Consider the following 7,481-nt stretch of genomic DNA (forward strand, 5'->3'; position numbering starts at 1 on the left):
GGCGCCTGCCTTTGGCCCAGGGCGTGATCCTGGAGACCCGGGATCGAATCCCACATCAGGCTCCCGGTGCATGGAGCCCGCTTCTCCCTCCGCCTGTGTCTCTGCCTCCCTCTCTCTCTCTCTCTGTGACTATCATAAATAAAAATAAAAAAAAAAAATCCAAAGTCTTTACCATGATCTATAAAGCCTAAAACATCTGACCTTATCTACCTCTCTGCTTCTCAGACCTCATTTCCCACCATCGTCTCTGTCCTACTTGCTCACTTCCAGCTATATTGACCTTCTTGTTGTCCATTAAACGCACAAAATTTATTCAGTCCTTTGCCAGTTATCAATTTATTGCTTCTCAGCACTAAATTCATGCTTTTTACACTGCTCTGTGATATGGGAGCTCAACCTTAACAAACATTTCTCCTTTGCCAGCTGGCTCAGTGTCAGTATAGTCTTCATCAATAGAGGGCACTGAAAGGACATTGTAAAAGTAAAGAGATTTCCTTTCACAATTTAGCCTGCTATTTTTAGGCACATAGACAGTAGAGGGGTAATGCTAGAGGCTTGGTACTAGTCACCTAAGTAACCCTTACAGACCAGCTCCAGCCTGCTAATGCCCTCCAGCAAGTTTCTCCACCATCCAACGGACCATGTTTATGGACTAGCTCTGACCCACACTCTCCAACAAGTTTCCTTAGCACTGGCAGGCTGTGTGATCCTATAGCAGCGACGCCTCTCTAAGTAGGTCTGAATCAGCCTTGAATTGAGTAGTTGGGAGAGCTCTTCTAAGTTCTTAGTTTCTTCCTAAATTACTCTCTCTCAGCCCTAGAAATAGTAGTTTTTCTTCTAGTTTAGTAGTTAACTCTTTTATAAGCTATAATTCTTTATATTAAATGTTTCCTGTTCAAATTACTGGTGTGGGGTCTGTCTCCTGATTGGACCCTGACATCAAATTGATATTGGAAGGTCCGGGGAGACAGACACTCAGAGATAGGATTTGAGAATGAGTTTGGTCAGGTGTTTGCATCAAAGGGCAGTGCTGAGTTCCTTGTCAGTGGAAAATCAGATGCTAGTCATCCATGACAAGGAGTGGCATTCCAGTTAATTAAATTATCACTTGTGATGAAGTGTTAATTTTAGCAAATGCCCTGGGAGCCCAAGAGGCTGCTGCACTTATTGTTATGGCAGTAGTAATGACAAGGACTGTGGCGTGGAACTGACTTTCCTGAGTATACTGTTTAAAAAAAAAACAAGCTTATGATCATAATCTGAGAATCAGAGAGCTTCCATGGCATCCCTGATATAATATTTTATTTCTTGTAACCAATATTGAATCAAATTTAACTGTTCAAGTGGCTGAATTACAACAGCAGTTGAATTTGCAGCCTTTACAACTTTCTTATGTGAAAATTAGAACTCTGAGAAATAATGAGACCTTGAAATTTGGAATGAGGAAATCTGGTAGGATTCAAGTTAAGTTGAGATTCTAAAATCTCCAAGTCACTCTGAGTATCTCTTTGCAATAGAAGCAGATCAGTACTACAATGACTAGCCTTCCTTTGCTAGAAAACTCTGGGGCTCATCTGGGGCAGATGTCTTGACAAGGATGCTTATTCTCCTCAAGATGCACTATCATCACCTCTTGTTACTAGACTCACAACTTGGGTCAAATCTCAGCCTGTTTCAGGGACTCAGACACGTAGTATGACCCAGGAGGAAATGGCTTATACTTTAAATGAGTTATAAGACTTGTCTAATATATATGTTGGCAGAAACTTTGGGAATCTGTGTGGGAGTGGATTCTAAGGGACTTAGAACATGGAGAACAAAATATATCAGAACAAATTAATTTATATATGTGCATTTGCTAGGGATTCCAGATCTTGTATTTTAAATTATGCAGCTGGAAGAGGCTCTGGCATCTTATTAGATGGTCAACTGACTCTTGGACTCAGTAGTGACTTCTCTTTAGTGAGAGTAAGATGCCTTCATTTCTGTGATCTGATAGGGAGGAAGGACTCTGAAGGCTTAGGAAGATAGGAATGTTGGTGTGTATTTATCATGTGCAACACGCATATCCATCCCCTCAACCACATCCCCTTAAAAGGCTCAGGAGACCCTCCCATCACCAAAATTTTGAGAAATAAGTTAGTGAAGGAGTACTTATATCTTTTTAAAGCTCTGTAGTTACTCACATTTATAGAATAGATATGGCCATGGGAAATGCTACACTGATTTCAATGGGATTAATGGAATCTTGGAGTAACAGAAGACAAGAGGCAGCATATAGTTATATACCTGACAAGGAGAATACATTTACTATAAAGGGCGGCAGGAACAAATGTAATTAGAATGCTTTGGCCAATTAGGATCTCAACTGGTAGTTAACCGATCACACAGTAATAAAAGAAATAACCTATTAAAATGCCAAATCCAGCCCTTTACCTATTTTTATAAATAAAGTTTTATTGGAATACAGCTATACCCACCTGTTTCCTTATTGTCTATGGTTGCTTTTCTGCTACACCAGGAGAGTTGAATAGCTATGACAGAAACTGGCCTGCAAAGTTAAATTTTTACTCTTTGGCTTTTGTCAGAAAAATTCACCAACCTGAACCTAAAACTTCTAGTTCTGTTGGTTTAAGATCTGGTTTGAGTCATTGCAATGGAGACTCATAACCTTTCATCCAGTTACCATTCCTAAGCCAATTTACAGATCTGGAAACCATTGGTTGAAGGAGAGACCCTCTGCAGAATGGCCACAAGTGTATACAGTAAACATTCCTCTAAGACTTCCCTGAAGGGACACCTGGGTGGCTCAGAGGTTGAGCGCCTGCCTTTGGCCCAGGGTGTGATCCTGGAGTCCCGGGATGGAGTCCTACATCAGGCTTCCCTGCATGGAGCCTGCTTCTCTCTCTCTCTGCCTGTGTCTCTGCCTGTGTGTGTGTGTGTGTGTGTGTGTGTGTGTATGTGTGTGATGAATTAATAAATAAAATCTTTTAAAAAAAGACTTCTCTGAAGATGTTTATAGACATTTATTAGAGTGGCTAGGGACTGGACAAAAGAATTACCCAAACTACTACGGGATCAGTAGGCATAGGCTCTGAATTGATGTTAATTCCTAAGAATCCAAAACACCACTGTGCCCCACAGTGTCAGGTTGGGGGTTCATGGTGCTTGAAAGATAGATATATACCTCAAAGAATTGTGTCTGATCAAGGAACTAATTTTACAGCAAAGTATCAACAGGCTCGTGCCCATGGCAGCTTCCCACAACACCCACCCCATCACCCAGAAACAGCTCTCTAACTTGAAAGGTAGAATGACTTATTGAATACTCGATTATAATATCAATTATGAGACGGCACCCTGAAAATATGGGTGCAATCTTTTAACAGGCTGCAATATATGGTTGGAATCAGAGACCATCATGTGGTGCTATCTCACACAGCCAGAATATATACGCCCTCTAAATCAAATGGTAGAAGTGAGAGAAGCTCCTCTCACTATCATACCTAAAAAAACATTGGCAGAATTTTTCACTTCCCACCCAGCAATCATGAGCTTTTCTGGTTTGAAGGTCTTAGATCTCAATGGGGAAATGTTTCTATCAAAGGACACAATGGTCCCATTGATTTGGAAGATGAGACTCCCACTTGGCTATTTGGGGCTCCTTATGCTGAACCAACAGGCAAGAAGAACAAAAGAGTTACTTTATAGGCTGGAGTAACTGATCACAATTGTCAGTGGGAAACTGAGTTGTTCCCACACAGTGGGGAACTAAAGACTATTTCTGGAACCCAGAATATTTCCATGCCCAATAGTAAAGGTTAATTGAAAAATATAGGAAACCAACAAAAGATAAAGTCAAGACTTTTGAAGAGTCAGAGCCTTCAGATATGACCATTTGGGGGGCACCCGGGTGGCTGAGTGGCTGAGCGTCTGCCTTCCACTCTGGTTGTGATCCCAGGGTCCAGGGATCAAATCCCGCATCAGGTTCCCTGCAGGGAGCCTGCTTCTCCCTCTGCCTATGTCTCTGCCTTTCTCTGTGTGTCTCTCATGAATAAATAAATAAAATCTTTAAAAAAAGAAAAGAAATGACCATTTGGGTCACCCTACCAAGATGAGAACCCTCAACCACTTAAGTTTCTGTCTCAGGACAAAGGAAAAGTTGAGTAAAGAAGGGAAAAATATCATCTATGACTTTATGACCTATTACAAGGATTATATTCATTTTGCATATTTTTGTGTACATATTTATTTGTAAATTGTAATAATTTTTTTCTTTCTTATTCTTCCCCTTATTATCTTAAATACACAGGTTTTTTACAATTAAACTTTTAATTTAACCATTAGGTAACAAAATTTTCAATGGAGCTGTGACCAAATCTGAAAGAACTGAATACAGTCAACAATGGGTGTAATGTCTGTTTTGTCTCCATTTGGGAGAAAGTGTAAGCACTTCCTCCTTGTACAAAAGACATCTATGGCTTGTTAGGTAGGAGACATAGTTGTTTCATTGTTGTTTGGAAGTTCAGATGCGTGTAGGAGAATACATATGGAAGTTGAGTTACCAAAAGGGTAGACTGTGCCAGTTACCAATTTATTGCCTCTCTTTTTTTTTTGCCCAGCTTTGTAATACTGGGATTGGACCTTGTAAACATTTCTCCTTTGCCAGGTAGCTTGATGTTAAGATTGGTCATTAGATAAAATGGATAATACTGGAAGGACGCGAGGAGGCAAGGGTAGTAAAAAAGGAATTCACTCCAGTGTGCTATTTCTTGGCGCAGCAACCAGTGCTCTGGTATGTGAGAGACTTGGTAGCACTCACCTAAGTAGCCCTATGGATTGGCTCCACCTGCACTCTCTGGCAATCTACCCTACTTCTACAGATAAGTTCTGACTCAAGCTTGTCACCCTCTTGCAGTTTTCTCATCCCCACAGGTTACACGTTCCTGTAGTAGTCATACTATTCCCTCCCGTTCATGCTCCCTCAGCCCTGGAGGCAGAAGCTGCTTCCTGCAACTGTTACTCAAGATCGCTTAGAGTCCTCTGCTATCCCCTTAAGTAGCTAATCACCTGCAAGTTACCAAGATTTTATACCAAATTCCCCATTTGAATTATTGGTGTGATTTCTGTTCCTGACTGAACCCCCTGACCATAAACCACCCTTGCTCTTTCCTCTGCCTAAAACAATTTTTATCCAGATAAATACATGCTCAAATCTAGCTGTCAGCTGATTGCTATTACTGTGCAGACTGTCCTTCCTTGTGGCTAAACTGAAGTATCTGACACAGCCTCTGTCTCTTTTGTGAAACAAGATGGCACAGACCCTACCACTGGGCACCATCGCCTGCAACCAAGATGAGCCCAGGGAAAGAGGATATGCAAGGTTTACTTGTGATATAAACCAGACTTCGAATTTTGACTCTCAATAAACCTACTTAAGAATAGTATTGCCATTACCCACAAGCCCTAGAAATAGTATCAAGATTCTCTGAGAGCACATGATTATATTCCATTTGCCCAAACAGTATTTACTGAGTCCCTACTGTGTACCAAACACTGTTCAGGACACTGGTATACCCCAGCACTTGGCTGTAGTGTTGATTCATCCCTAACATTTTTCACAGTTTTGAAAGGCAACCAGCCTTCTACACAACTCTAAGCATCCTCATCCACAGGGTGTGGGCTCCCCATAAACCCAGCTAAGTTTCACAATGGGGCTTCAGAGGCCCCTGCATACAGCTGTGCACAAAGATGTGCAGCCTGGGATGAGAGCAGCTAGCAGCTGCAACTGCCAAGCTTTGTGCCTGGTGGGGGCTGTGTGAGCCCAATAAGATCACATATTTACAATAATGTGTGCAACAAAAAGTGCTGGGACCTCAGATTCCACTTTGCTGAGACTAGAGCAGAACAAGATGGATCATTCAGGACAAAGAGAATCTTTCCCCGGCTGGCTAGGGAGAAGGGACAGAAGCAACAGTCACCTCAGTCTCTGGCACTCTCTGCTAAGATTTATACAAGCCCCTTAAACTATGACTGGGCCAGCTGCTGGAAGAAAGCAAAGGAGAAGTGTTTCGAGAGATGGAAGAAAAGCTGCCTCTGCAAATGTGTTAAGGCTGAGACCACTCAGCCTCCACTGGCTCTCCAGGGGGTCCTCGAGTCAGTGTCTTAGTTTTCTATTGCTATGTAACAAATCTCCACAAACTTAGCAGCTTAAAGCAAACATGAATATATTATCTTACAGTTTCCATGGGTTTGGAGCCCAGGCATGGGTCCTCTGCTCATGGTCTCACAAAACTGTTATCTAAGGGTAAGCTGGACTATATCCTCATCTGGAGGCTTAACTGGGGAAGAATACACTTCAAAGTTCACTCAGGTTGTGGGAAGAATTTAATTCCTTTGCAGATGTGTGACTGAGGACCCCATTTTCTGCTGGCAGTCAGCTGGAGGCCACTCTCAGCTCTAAGAGGCTGCCTGCAATTCCTTGCCATGCATGCCTCTGAAAGTCAGAAAGGGAAAGTCTTGTTCTAACCTGCTAAAATGGAGTTATATATCATATGATATAATCACAGGAGTGACATCTTATTGGGTAGAAGTCATAGTTCCTGCCTGCATTCATAAGGGAGGACTTATATAAAGACACGGATGTCAGGAGGCAGATATCATTGGGGCCCACCTTGGGATCTGTCTGTCACACTCAGCCTCAAGAAAATTCTAAGTTATTTGGTAACATCTGTGCTTGCTTGAACAAGACAGATTGTACCCAAAAAGTGGGGTTCTTGGCACTGCCCTCTGTTCCACATCTCACACCAAGCACCTGGAGGGAGCCCAAACCTCACACATGGGATGGTCACTCAAATTACTTTTCAGGGTGACTGCCCTGCACAGGATGAGGTAACTAGCCATACCTTTTCTGTAACAGACTCACTCTGACCCCCATCTTCGCTTCCCCCCAGATGTGAAGAGCTTTAGCCATATCTGGTCAAACCACCCTGTGTTCGCTGACAGCAGGACTTATCAGTTGTCACAAAGCATGCTTAGTAAGTAATCTATGTGTACACTTGAGTTGAGTTTCAACATAACTCAAGATAGGTCAGGTCTTGGAGGGAGGCAAGATCCTGGACACAGGGAAATTCAGTGAACTCCTTCCGCCAAACCTCACTCCCACCCTAGCCACACTCATCCTCTCCCCAGTAGGATTCATCCAGATTTATTCAGTTCTCACTGGAGTCTCAAGTGAGATGGTGAGACTGGGCCCACACTAAGGAGCTTGGGAAACCTGCTCTGCCGGTCCAGCTGAGAATTTTCCTGTGGAGAGGAATTACGTCCTCTGTATTTATAACACAAACTGGGGAGGCCAGAGCACAAGTCAACCAATCTCTCCTGAATCTTTAAAGCTCTTAGTTCTAAAACTATGAAAACTCTTCCTGATTGGAAGATACTGGAAGAATAAGTAGCAAGCTCAATGCTACAGGCTTCTGGGG

Source organism: Vulpes vulpes, chromosome 8, assembly GCF_048418805.1.
Source record: "Vulpes vulpes isolate BD-2025 chromosome 8, VulVul3, whole genome shotgun sequence".
NCBI classification, from domain to species: Eukaryota; Metazoa; Chordata; class Mammalia; order Carnivora; family Canidae; genus Vulpes; species Vulpes vulpes.